At 46.3% G+C, this 13,435-nt stretch overlaps 1 protein-coding gene across 20 annotated transcripts in view; it reads left to right on the top strand.

Annotated features, from left to right (window-relative positions):
* The first annotated feature begins 338 nt into the window (after nucleotides 1–338).
* Nucleotides 339–13,435, top strand: part of TLN2 (talin 2) — a 496,882-nt gene continuing 483,785 nt past the window's right edge. For 8 of the 20 annotated variants that reach the window (XM_086321351.1, XM_086321334.1, XM_086321332.1 and 5 more), the window contains exon 1: nucleotides 366–542. The gene's annotated coding sequence lies outside the window, so the exon portion shown is untranslated. Of the gene's footprint in view, nucleotides 543–1,239; nucleotides 2,069–13,435 lie in introns of those variants that run through there. The other 12 variants (XM_086321322.1, XM_086321364.1, XM_086321363.1 and 9 more) reach the window with 9 other exon arrangements.

Below are 13,435 nucleotides of genomic sequence, written 5' to 3' on the forward strand. Positions count from 1 at the left end.
TTCCCACCGACAGCATCGCTAAAGGACCCCAGAGCCCACCAGGTTCCTTGTGTTGGAACCTCACCTCACTTCCCCTCCGCGGCGGGCCAGCGGTTTGGGGAAGCGCTCTGCGGACCCAGGGGCCCCATTCCCCAAGACGGTGCATTCCCTTCCTTTTTACACAGCAGACTCGAGCTCTGCGACAGTTCGGCCGGCGCCCCCTTTTGCCCCCGAAATCTCCCAGCACCGGACGGCTGGCTAGAGACCTAAGAGATGCCCGGTGGAGCCCATGCCTGCCCAACCTCGGTGCCGCGCTGCGCGGCGGCCGAACCCTAGCCGCGCGGGGCCGCGCCGTCCCCGAGTGATGACGCGCTTCCTGCCCTCCCGGCGCTCCCGGGCCGTGCGCTCGCGCTCGCCCTCGGCTCTTGTTCCGCGCCTGGAGCCAGCGGCGGCGGCAGCGGCTGGGGCGGCTGCGGGAGCGGAGCGGTAGCTGGGCGCGCTGGGGGACGCCGGCTGCACTCCGAGGCAGGCGCTCTGCAGTGAGACAGTAAATGCATCCCCCGGTAAGGCGCACGGCTCACTCGGGTTTTCCTCTTCCTCCAGCTGCATGCACGTTGCATGAATTTCTCGTGTCTTTTCCCTCCCCTTTACAGAAGGAAAATGTGGGTGGTTTTCCCCTTCCTTTTGCATCTCGTGAGTGATGCCAATGCAGAAAAAACCTCGCAAAGCTCCCAGATTTGATGTTCTAGGGAGCTTTTTGCAGGAAAATAAAAATAAAATGAAATTAATGCACCTGTCTATTGCACATGTATGTTTCACTGCGCTGGACCCGAGCGCGGCGGTTTGCAAACAGCCTCACAGCCGGCTCCCGAGAGCGGATTCCTAGCTGTGGGCAGCTGGTCCCCTGCGGGGCTCCCCCTGGGTTTCCGGTAACTGGGCTTTGAAAAGCGGCCCCGCCTGTCTGGAGTGTCCCCTCGGCCCCGGCCGGGCCCCCGCGCCGGGAGAGTTGGCGCGGGCAGAGCGGCTTCGTTCCAGCACTGGTCGCCCCGACTCCAGCGCCACTTTGCAAACAAGTCTCCGGCCGGGCTCCGGGCAAAGACAGCCGGCCGGTGCTGAGCTCCTTTCCCAGTCCCGGACTCTCAGACCTGCCGATTTCACGATTGTGTTACTTGGCAATCTCGCCACTAGCAAACTGCTGGAAGCTGGGGGACCAAGAGCGAGGGGAGGATTGGGATTCAGTGCCGCCGCTGTCCTCGCGCTGGACCAGGGGCGCCCTCTCCTTCCTTGGTCCCAGGAGCTGAAATTTCGCCCCCGTCGGGAGCCAGGGGTCCCGGACACCGGCATTTCGGGATTCCCCAAGGGGACCGAGGAGCGACGTTCGAGGGCGCCATATTTTCAGTGGGTCTTGGCTACCGAGGGGAGTGGGCGAACAGCTGGTGGGCCGGGGGAAGAGCGCGGCGCCCCGGCAGGAGAGGCTGGAGCGGTTTTCCCCGGGAAAGTTTGTGCGCCCAGGCCGGCACGGAGGCGGCTCCACAGGGCGCGCACCGCGCCTGTCCCCGCAAGGGCGCGCGGGCTGCAGCGCGTCGCCAGGCCGGCTCGCCGGGGTTGAGGGCCGAGAGCCGCCGTCAGAGACTGCGCGCTCTGCCTGCCTCGGTCCACGGTCCCGCTGAGACGCGGCGGTCGGGCTCCGAGGCGCAAGGAACACGCCCCTCTCCTGCGGCCGCGGCCGCCGGAGAGCTCCGCTGGAGCCGTGCGCTTGACCGCTTTTCCCGGTCGGGCGCCGGTGTGGACCGTCTTGCTGGCGCCAGGACCCTCCTGGGTGCCCGTCAGAGCGCGGGAGCTCACTCCCAGCGTAAAGGAGGAGCCCCGGTTATCGTCCGTGGTTTGCGGTGACCCCGTGGCGGAAGACCTGCCCGAGCCTCCTCTCGACTCTGGCTGCGGCCGCGACAGCAGCAGCGCCCGCGGCTGCGTGCTCGGCTCTCCCCGCGGTGCCAGCTGGTGGAGGCGAGGTCAGGGGGACATTCCAGAAGTTGGGGTTTCACGGGATGCGTGGGGAAACTTGGATTTTTGCTGCCCGTGAAGAACCCAGGTGACTTGGGAAAAGGAGATTGATTCAGAATGCCTGTCTTGTGGTTAAAACTAACCTCTGGCTATTTCTAGACGATGAGAGAGGGGAATGAGCGGAAGTGTTGGTGTTGTCCGAGACGCATTTAAAGACGCGAGAGTAGCGGGGCGGGGTGGGTGTTCTGGAGAACTGGACCCCCAGATATAATAAATTACAAGCAGCTCGGTGCTCTAAATACCACTGAACTTTGGCTTCTGATAGAACCCGGGGTGCTGAGTGGTGACATTCGTCAGGTTGAGCGCTATTCTCCTTTCTTCAGAGCTTGGAGTTGGCGACTTCTCGGGAGGGGGGCGGTGGGGAAATCTTTACTTTTGAGATAGATTGTGATCTCTGCTTTGTGAAGGGGCAGGGGAAGGGCGAGTTGGCTGACCTACAGTTCGCTGGCAGGAACGTGCCAGCCTTTTTCCTTGGCTAGAGAAATGATGCCATAGTATTGAGGTCATGTCAGCACTTTGGGGCTTCATCATTGGAAAGGCTTTAAGGGATCACTGAGAGCATGTGGGGGAGGGGGGAGGCTTTCATCTCAGAGATGTGCCCTGTGATGTCAGGATTTAGGCTGCTCTTAGGTCTGTCCCTTCAATAAATACTATCCAGTGAGAATGTCAGGCATTGAATTTCCAACATTTTATCTTCCTTGGCTGATCTGGGGTACCTATGCAAAAACCCGGGAGAGGCCGTGGATGTGACAAGACACATGACCTTGAGAGAGGAGGGATACCTGCAAAAATGCTAATTTTGTTTTCACTGAGCCCTAGAACTGTGGAGAACAACCTGAGCCTAAGATACATTTTTCTAGAATTAGCATAATTAATTTAGGAGAGAATCAAATTAGTTGCTGAAAGCCTCCATCCCTTTTGTAAACTTGCCAGTCTTAGAAATGGTGCCTTGAATCAGAAAACACAGGGCTCCTCAGATTGGGGAAGTCCTTGGATTCTCTCTGTCTTTGTACCCACTCAGGTCATCAAGGAGTACTGAAGAATTATTAGAGGTTCTGTTTTTGGCATTGATGTGCTTTTACCTCCAAAGGGAAAGTGCACTTTTAAAACTTGGCCCTGTTCATTGAGTTATTGGGGATATTCTTTATAGGCATAGGTTTATTTATATGGGTTTTGAATTCATCTACTGTTAAATCTACTTGTTTGGGGATTTTCAAACAGTATTCCCTAAAGTATTTTTAAGCAAAGTCAGGTTTTAGAAAGAGGTGTGTGTGTGTTATTTGCTTTAGTCTAGTTTCTTCTATAGCTCAAATTATACTGATTCCCCCATTCCTCCTCCCCCTGTTACCAGCAGATCATTTGTTTCCAAGAGCAGTTAAGGATGGTTATAGGTGGTGAACAATTTAAATTTTTACCAACTGCTCAGAAAAAAAAAGTCTAAAGATGTATTTATTCATCTTAGTATTGTGCTTAATAACTATATGTATGTCACATATTTTTTGTGCATGTGCTAAACATTACATAATAAAAATCTAAAGTATTCTCAATAAAGCTAAAATTAAAAATTAAAAGTTTTATTATAAACCCTTGTATCTTCATTCAATATATATATTTTTTATGCCTCTCTTAACAAAGTGTTACAGATTGTGCTTTGTTGCCTCTTGCCTGATTCTTCAGAGAAGGCGATGGCACCCCACTCCAGTACTCTTGCCTGGAAAATGCCATGGACAGAGGAGCCTGGTAGGCTGCAGTCCATGGGGTCGCTAAGAGTCGGGCACGACTGAGTGACTTCACTTTCACTTTTCACTTTCATGCGTTGGAGAAGGAAATGGCAACCCACTCCAGTGTTCTTGCCTGGAGAATCCCGGGGACAGGGGAGCCTGGTGGGCTGCCGTCTATGGGGTCGCACAGAGTCAGACATGACTGAAGTGACTTAGCAGCCTGATTCTTATTATAACTTCTTGGCTTGATCAAAGTTCCTGCAATTTTTTCCTATTAAGATTTTATAACTTCAAGAGGTTAGAAATGTTTATTCATTTTGGAGAACTGCCTGTCAAGTTACTGTGTGGTGTGTGTGTTGTGGTGTGTGTGTGGCATGCCCAGACTCTTGGGACAGTGTCTAAAATTTGTGATATCTGACATTACTACTTCAGAACTTTTGAGTCATAATGTTTTCTTGGAGGTTTGAGGTGGTGAATTAGCCAATACAGGAAGTACTAAAAAAGAGTTAAGTAATTCAAAGTTATTTTTATGGGTTAAAAAAAAAATTAAAGACAAGAAGGAAAACTTAATAAGCAGGACCAGAATTACAGCTTAACATATACCCAACTGGTGCCTTTTTAATTACAGTACTTTCCCCCAGAACTTTTTAATCCTATTACTCTTATATTTAATAAGGAGACTAGTTAAAATATAAGCCAAACAGAACTATTACAAATAATGGGGATAAATGCTGGGTATAACCAGATGTTTTGCCTAAAGTTAAAAGAGTTAAGAAATCTGAACTCTATCAAACTCCCCTGTAGGCTGTCCTCAATTCCCTTCCTCAATAAGCAGGAAATTTTCAAAGGCAAAAAAACCTTGGATGGCAGTGGAGATAAAACAAGAAAAGAACAAAATGTTTAAGGTGGACTTCACCTGTCTGTTGACCAAGCCTGTGGCTTAGTGGCAGGTGTCCCTTGGTTTTGAGAGCCTTTGTTTAGGTACCACCCAGAGCTGTGAATCAAGACGGCTTTTTTGCTGCTCTTTCACAGTGGGTTGTTAGAGTCAGTGCTAGGACAATGTTTCATTTCTCCGTTAACCAACAATTAAATTTCATCCAAAGTGATGTTGTTCTGAATATGTAGAATAGGAAGTGAATATTTGTATTTCCCTTTACTCTTTTAGCTGCACTCAAACAAAATTTTCTAAGTCTGCTATTCACTGCTATTCTGATTGTTTTTGAGGGTTTATTGTGTACTTAGACATCTCCTGGCCTCACCCCACACACCCAGTTCCTAGAACATGATCTTTTATACTTTATGCATCTTGTAGATTGGGAGGTGGAGGAGGGCAATAGTATGAGATTAAATAGTACTTAAAGGACAGCATGATCAAAGATATGCAAAGGATGTGAACAGGCAATTCTCGAGATAAGGGGTATACAAATGGTCATAAACGTGAAAAGATTCTCATAACACATCATGGTCAGGGAAATGCAAATTAAAAAGCCAAGAACGGTTAGTTTTCTGTTCATCCAATTAGTGCGTGTTTTAAAGGTTGGTAACATCCTCTGTTAGGTGGGTTGGAGGCAACCCTCAGACTCTTGGTGGGAGTATAAATGGGTACACCCTTGTGGGAAAGCAGACAGTTTCAGTGAAAATTTGAAATGTGTATATTTGTGTATGCAGTCGCATATTTGGAATCCTTTCTTGCAGAAGTAGAAACAGCATGTAGGGATCTGTGTGTGAGGATGTTTGTTGCCAGATTACTACAGTAAATAAGCTAGAAGCATTATGAGTTTCCGTCAGTAGGATGAATATATAGGGTCATATATATGGACCCTCTCATCCATATATAGAGAGATTATTTTGTGAAGGATGTCTATGATATATGTAAATAAAAAAGTTGGCAAATATCATATGTGGTATGATACTATTTCTGATTTAAAAAAGAAGCCCTATGTGTATGACCTTGAAGAAAGATATGGAAGGACACATTAAAACCGAATATTGTTTAAAATTAGCTGTGGGGCAGAGGGGTGATTAACTTGCTCCCTATACACCTTGAATGGTTTACTTGCCTAAACATTCAGGCTTTTTTCATATGAAAACATTTTAAAGAATTATTTGGTTAATGAATAGGAAATTTGTCTGGAACCATTTTAGAAACAAAAACTGGGCAATATTCTGTTTTTTTTTTTTCCTGATCCATTCTGCAGCAATCTCTTGTCTCTTTGGAAACTTTCAATTATCTTCTAAAATTCTGAGATTTCCCAACTTTAAGTGAAATCCTTCAGTATAAGCCTTGGCTTCCAGAAGAGCTATTTACCTTTGTCTCCCAGGACAGTGATGATAAGAGTTTGTGAAACCCTTTTCCTTGACTTTCTTTGATCCCATTCTGAAGGTAGAGGGGAGGTCTTCTGGCCAACTGGAGAGTCTTCCAGGAGACAGGCAGCATGTCCTCAAACTTGGTTTTCCTGAGCCTGAGAGAGAGAGAGAGACATGAGTGTGTTAGTTGCTTAGTCATGTCAGACTCTTTGCACTCCATGGATTGTAGCCTGCCAGGCTCCTCTGTCCGTGGAATTCTCCAGACAAGAATGCTGGAGTGAGTAGCCATTCTCTTCTCCAGGGCATCTTCCCGATCCAGGGATCGAACCCGGATCTCCTGCATTGCAGGCCGATTCTTTACCATCTGAGCCATCAGGGAAGCCCAGAGCTGCTGCTGCTGCTGCTGCGTCGCTGCTAAATGATTCTGCTGGCATTTGAATCCCGGTCTCCATCCACACTATCTTTAGCTTAGCTGATTGCTCTACCTGTGTACCATTTTCAATCCTGCCTCTAGATGTGTTTTTTGAAACTTAATAGTATTTGAGTTCTTGGCAGTCACTACCAAAAAAATGAAACTTTCAAAAGCAGTGACACCTCCATTCACATTTTAAAAAGTACATATCACATGACTCTGAATGCTGGTGGGACACTCAGAATCTCAACCACTTGGAAGCCAGGGCTGTGCTGCAAATTTGAAAACCGTGCTTTAGATTCAGTGGTTTCCAGGTGTGAATGCCTCAGAATCCCCTGCACAGTGACTCTTTAAGACCCCATGGACTATAGCCCACCAGGCTTCCCCATCTGTGGGAAGGATATATCTAGGCAAGGATACTGGAGTGGGTAGCCATTCCCTTCTCCAGGAGATCTTTCCAAACCAGGTATTGAACCCAGGTCTCCTGCATTGCAGGCAGGAGATGGTGATTCTTCACCATCAGAATCACCTGGAGGACTTGTTAAAACCCACTTTGTTGAGCCACAGTTTTAGATTCTGCAAGTCTTGGGTGAGTGAGTAAAGTGAGTGAAGTCGCTCAGTTGTGTCCGACTCTTTGCGACCCCATGGACTGTAGCCTACCAGGCTCCTCTATCCATGGAATTTTCCAAGCAAGAGTACTAGAGTGGGTTGCGATTTCCTTCTCCAGAGAATCTTCCCAACCCAGGGATTGAACCCAGGTCCCCTGCATTGCAGGCAGATGCTTTACCGTCTGAGCCACCAGGGAAGTCTTGGGTAGGGCCTGATAATTTGCATTTTTAACAAGTTCGCAGATGACACTGATCTTCCTAGTCCTGGACCATACTTTGCAAACCACTGGTGTAGGGGAACAGTTTCTTGTGTTTTGCAGCTGTTGTGTTCTTGTCCAGCCAGTGCTCTACCTTTTCATGGATGGAAGTTACAATGCCAGTCGAGGCAAATTAACTCAGTTTTATCAGTTTCACCTAGCTGAGAAAAAGAATTATTTGAGTTACTTTACTGAACTGTTGTCTGTATCCGATGTAGGTGTTTGGGGATATAATGATGTTTCATACATGGATGTGTGGTTAATCTACAGTGAAAGTCAAAGTTCAGGTTTATTTTAAATATTCTGTAGTGGATTCTCATGGGAAAGCAGAGAAGCCTATTAGTCTCTGGTTCCTGTTTTTTTGTTTTTCATCATACTCCCCTGGAGGGTGGACCCCTTCTGTAGGGTTCTCCACCCTGGCCACGTGTTGGGATCACTTGGGGATATTGATTTAGTTGGTCTGGATGGGGACTGGACATTGGTGGGTAAGTTCTCCAGGTAACTCTAATATGTAGCTGGGGTAGAGAACATGCATCTACAGTTCTCAGGGTCACTTTGCCTTATTCTTTGAAGATGATGTTCATCTGGACCACAGTCCCTTCTCTGATCAACATTTTTGGTAACTTGGGCATCTATGTAGATTGTCCACCCAACTCAGTCCTTTGACCAACTCTCTTTTAGTTATCCTTTCTTCTGTCTACTTCAGCCATCCCTCCCACAGTTATTCTTAGACTGCTGTTTCTCAACAGTTTTGCCACCCAGAGGCTATTTGGCAATGTCTAGAGACATTTTGGAGAAGGAAATGGCAACTCACTCCAGTGTTCTTGCCTGGAAAATCCCATGGGTGGAGGAGCCGGTAGGCTGCAGTCCGTGGGGTCGGGAAGAGTTGGACACGACTGAGCGACTTCACTTTCACTTTTCACTGTCATGCATTGGAGAAGGAAATGGCAACCCACTCCAGTATTCTTGCCTGGAGAATCCCAGGGACTGGGGAACTGGTGGGCTGCCATCTATGGGGTCACACAGAGTCGGACACGACTGAAGCGACTTAGCAGCAGCAGGAGCAGCAGAGACATTTTAGGGCTTCCCGGGTAGCTCAGTGATGAAAAATCTGCCTGCCAATGCGGGAGACGCAGGAGACTTGGGTTCAATCCTTGGGTCAGGAAGATTCCCTGGAGGAGGAAATGGCAACCCATTACAGTATTCTTTGCCGGGAAAATCCCACGGACAAAGAAGCTTGGCGGGCTACAGTCCATAGGGTCTCAAAGAGTCGGACACAACTGAGCAACTGAGCACACAGGCATGCAGAGACATTTTTGTTACACCTTGAGGGGACATGGAAGTGCGTCAGGTATTCAGTGAGTGGAGGCCTGGGATGTTGGCAAACACTGTATAATGCACTCCCCCAGTACCCGCCCCCATACGTAGAGAATTACGTGGTCTAAAACATAAGCAGTGTCACGATAGAGAAACCTTGCCCTGGTGTCCTGGGGGAGTTTTTTTTTTCAAACCCCGATTTATAGGAGAAATACATCTTATGTGATGACCCAATGCAAATATACATACAACGGAACCAAGTTTCACAAACAGTGTTCACCCTTACTAGCTGTAATGTAGTCACATATTTTTATTTTGTCTCATTAAAAAAAAATTGCTGGTCATGACCGGCTAAATTGATTTTATTACCCACTAAACTTGGAATCGCAAGTGTAGACCTTATCATTACCAATAACTGTACCTCCATCAAAATCTTGACAAGCATTCCCATCTGACCCTCGCCTTTTCTCTTTCGCCTTATTCCTGTTATTACCCAAGTACACCCAGCCTGCACCCTCCAAGGGGCTCTGACCTGGTGACCCTTGCACTTCTTCATCCTCTGTCACCCTTATTATCTCTTCCCCCTATGCCCCACCCTCAACCCCCACCCCAGGGTGCTTGCCTACATCCCACAACTTCTTTGACTATTTCTCCCTTCATCTTACTTTCCTAGGAAAACCCCATCCTCTGTCCACCCTGCTCCTGCCTCAGGCTGATGAACCTGGCTGGAGAAAACCAGCCATCCTGCATCGTCTCACTTTTTATTTATGACCATAAACCTCCAGATGGACTCTTGGCACTGCAGAGCCCACTGTATTTCTGTCCCCACCTCACTGGCAGCTGATGACTTGGCTTATTTCACTGAGAAAAAGGAAGCAGTTGGGAAGTAGTTTCATCATTTCCTCATGCTAAATCTGCTAGCCTACCTGCACTGTAGCTGCACAGCCCTGGAGCCTGTTCCCTGTTGGCATGCAAGGCTCTCACTCGTGCATGAATCTTCTTTCCCTTCTGCACCATCAGCTTTCTCCCTCTGATGGATCATCTCCATGAGAAACATACTGTAGTCTCTCTCATCTTGAGGGGAAAAGTACCACCAACACAACACTCTTAACCCGATATCCCAGTTGACGGTTCTCCCAATTCCTCTATTCTCCCTTGGAGTCAGTATCTTCCAAAAGAATTGTCATACATTCTGTTCCATGTCCCTCTCTCATTCTGTCCTGAACCCACCAATTTGGCTTCTGTCCCATCCCTTCACAGAAAGTACACTTCTCCAGGCGCCAGTGATGCCTGGTGGCCAGCGCTTAGTTGTCATTGCCTGTGGCCTCGGCAGCAGGTAGCCAGCTCTCTCTTTGGCTGTCTTCACTTGGCTTCTGCGCCACGGTCCTCACCTGGTTTTCCTCCTACACTCAGGCTGTTCCAACTCCTGCTCTGCTGCTTGATCTCCTCCTCCTGGCTTCTGAAGGTGGGGGCTGTTCTCTCACACTTCACTTGACTTGGGTGTCTGTTCCAGTATCGCCTCCATAGAGGTCTTCCTAGCTCCCCCTTGTCCCTGCTCTCAGCCTCTTCCTTGTTTTCATATCACGTGTCATCCCCTGATAACAGGCATACCTAGGAGATGGTGTAGCTTCCGTCCCAGACCACTGCAATAAAGTGAATATCAAAGTGAGTCATACAAAGTTTCTGGTTTCCTAGAGTATATTTATACTATACTATAGTCTATTATAGTATATAGGCTATATGTAGTATATAGTATATTATAGTAAATAGGCTTCCCTGGTGGCTCAGATGGTAAAGAATCTGCCTGCAGTGTGGCAGACCTGAGTTGATCCCTGGGTTGGGAAGATCCCATGGAGAAGGAAATGGCAAGCCACTCCAGTATTCTTTCCTGGAGAATTCTATGATAGAGGAGCTTGGCTGCAGTCCATGGGGTTGCAAAGAGGCAGACATGACTGAGCTACTGACATTTTCACTTTCATAGTCTATTAAGTGTGCAGTAGCATTGCATCTAAAATACACCAATGTACATATCTTAATTAAAAATGACTTTATTGCAAAAAAGGGATAACCGTCCTCTGAGTCTTCAGAAAGTCATATTTTTTTTTTTTGGCTGGTGGAGGGTCTTGCCTTGATGTTGATGGCTGCTAACCTATTTTTGAGGTGATGGCTGAAGGTTCAGTGGTTGTGACCACATCTTAAAATAAGACAACAATGAAGTTTGCCACATGGCTTGACTCTTCCTTTCATGAATGATCTCTGTAGCAGGCAGTGCTGTTTGATAGCATTTTACCCACAGTAGAGCTTCTTTTAGAACTGGAGTCAGTTCTCTTAAACCATGCTGCTGCTTTTTCAACTGAGGGTATGTCATATTCTGAATCCTTTGGTGTCATTTCAGTAACCTTTACAGCATTTATGAGGAGCAGATGCCATCTCAGGAAACTACTTTCTTTGCTCATGCATAAGAAGCAGTTCCTCATTCATTCAAGTTTTCTCATGAAATCAAAGCAATTCAGTCACATCTTCAGGCTCCACTTCAGATTCTAATTCTCTTGCTGTTTCCACCACATCTGCAGTTACTTCCTCCACTGAAACCTTGAACCCTCAAAGTCATCCATGAGAGTTGGAATCAGCTTCTCCAGATTCCTGTTAATGTTGTTATTTTGACGTCTTACCATGAATCATGAATGTTCTTAATGGTATTTAGACTGGTGAATCCTTTCCAAAAGGTTTTCAGTTTGTTTTGCCCAGATTTATCAGAGGAATCACTGTCTATGGCATCTGCAGCCTTATAAAATGCAATTCTTAAAAGAATAAAACTTAATAGTTGAAGTGACTCCTTGATCCATGGGCTACAGAATGGATGTAAACATGAAAAACATTCATCTCATTGTACATCTCCATCAGAGCTCTTGGATGACCAGGTGCATTGTCAATGAACAGTAATATTTGAAAAGAAATTTTTTTTGTGTGTGTGTGGGCAGTAGGTCTCAACAGTGGGCTTAAAATATTGAGTAAGCTGTGTTGTAAACTGGGTGTGCTGTAATTCAGGCTTTGTTGATACATTTACAGAGCACAGGCAGAATAGCTTGAGTCTTTTTCTTAAGGGCTTTAGGACTTTGAGAATGGTAACTGAATATTGGCTTCAACTCCAAGTCATCCTCTGCATTAGCCCCTAAAAAGAGAGTCAACCTGTCCTTCGCAGAGCCAGGCATTGACTTCTCCTCTCTAGCTATGAAAGTCTTAGATGACATCGTCTAGTATGACTGTTTTATCTATATTGAAAAATCTGTTGTTTAGTGTAGCCGCCTTCATTAATGATTTTAGCTAGATCTTCTGGATATCTTGTTGCAGGTTTTGGCGTCAGTACTTGCTGCCTCACTTTGCACTTTTATGTTATGGAGACAGCTTTTTTCCTTGAACCTCGCTAACCTATTTCTGCTGGTGTCAGGCTTTTCTCCTACAGCTTCCTCACCTCTCTCAGCGTTCCTGGAATGGAGGAGAGTTAGGGCCTTGCTTTGAATTAGGCTTTGGCTGAAAGGAATGTTGTGGCTGGCTTGATCTTCTATCCAGACTGATAAAACTTTCTCCATGTCAGCAATAAAGCTGTTTCCCTTTCATATCATTTGTCTATCCGCTGAAGTATTACTTTCAATTTCCCTTAAGAACTTTTCCTTTGCATTCATTCACAGCTTGGCTGTTTGGCTCAAGAGACCTCGCTTTTGGCCTGTCTGGGCTTTTGACACGCCTTCCTCACTCAGCTTAATCATTTCAAGCTTCTGATTTAAAGTGAGAGATGTGTGACTCTTCCTTTCACTTGAACACTTAGAGGCTTTTGTAGGCTTATTAATTGGCCTAATTTCAGTATTGTGTCTCAGAAAATAGAGAAGCTGGAGGAGAAGGAGAGAGACGGGGAGCTGCTGGTTGGCGTAGCAGCCAGAACACATTTATTAAGTTCGTCATCTTATTTGGGTGCAGTTCATGGTACCTGCCAAACAATTATAATTGTTACATCAAAGATCTATAATCACACATCACCTTAACAAATATAATTATATCGAAAAGGTTTGAAATATTGTGAGAATTACCAAAATGTGGTACAGAGACAGGAAATGAGCAAATGTTTTTTGGAAAGATGGTCCTGATAGACTTGCTCAACACAAGGTTGCCACAGACATTCAGTTTGTAAAAATAGTGGCATCTGCAAAGCTCAGTAAAGCCAAGTGCAGTAACATGAGGTCTGCCTGTATTACATACATGATTCATTGCATGCCTGTCTCATGGCACTAGAATGTAAGCTCGTGAGAGAAACCATCCATGGCACCCTGTCCACAAGAGTCAAACAACATCTGGCACATGGGAGATCATCAACAACAAAATTTTTTTATTGAAATGTAATTGACTTACAGTGTTGTGTTAATTTCTGCTATACATCTAAGTGATTCAGTTTTATATATATATCTATACACACACGCGCCGTTTTTTCCCATATCCTTTTCCATTATGGTTTATCCTAGGATATTGACTGTGGTTCCCTGTGCTGTGTGGTAGGACCTTGTTTACCCATTCTTTGTACTAGTTTGTATCTGCTAATCTCAGACTTTCGGTCCATTCCCCCCGCTCCCCCTCCCCTCATCTCCCACTTGGCAGCTACAAGTCTGTTCTTTGTGAGTCTGTCTCTGTTTCATAGATAGGTTCATTCAACAAGAAAAATGTGAGTAATTGATGAGGAAAACTTGTTGATTATAGAGTTAGCCTTGTGTGAGGAAAAATTAT

The sequence above is a fragment of the Bos grunniens genome, chromosome 10 (assembly GCF_055505025.1).
Source record: "Bos grunniens cultivar Pamir isolate PY7600 chromosome 10, Bosgru_T2T1.0, whole genome shotgun sequence".
Taxonomy (NCBI): Eukaryota; Metazoa; Chordata; class Mammalia; order Artiodactyla; family Bovidae; genus Bos; species Bos grunniens.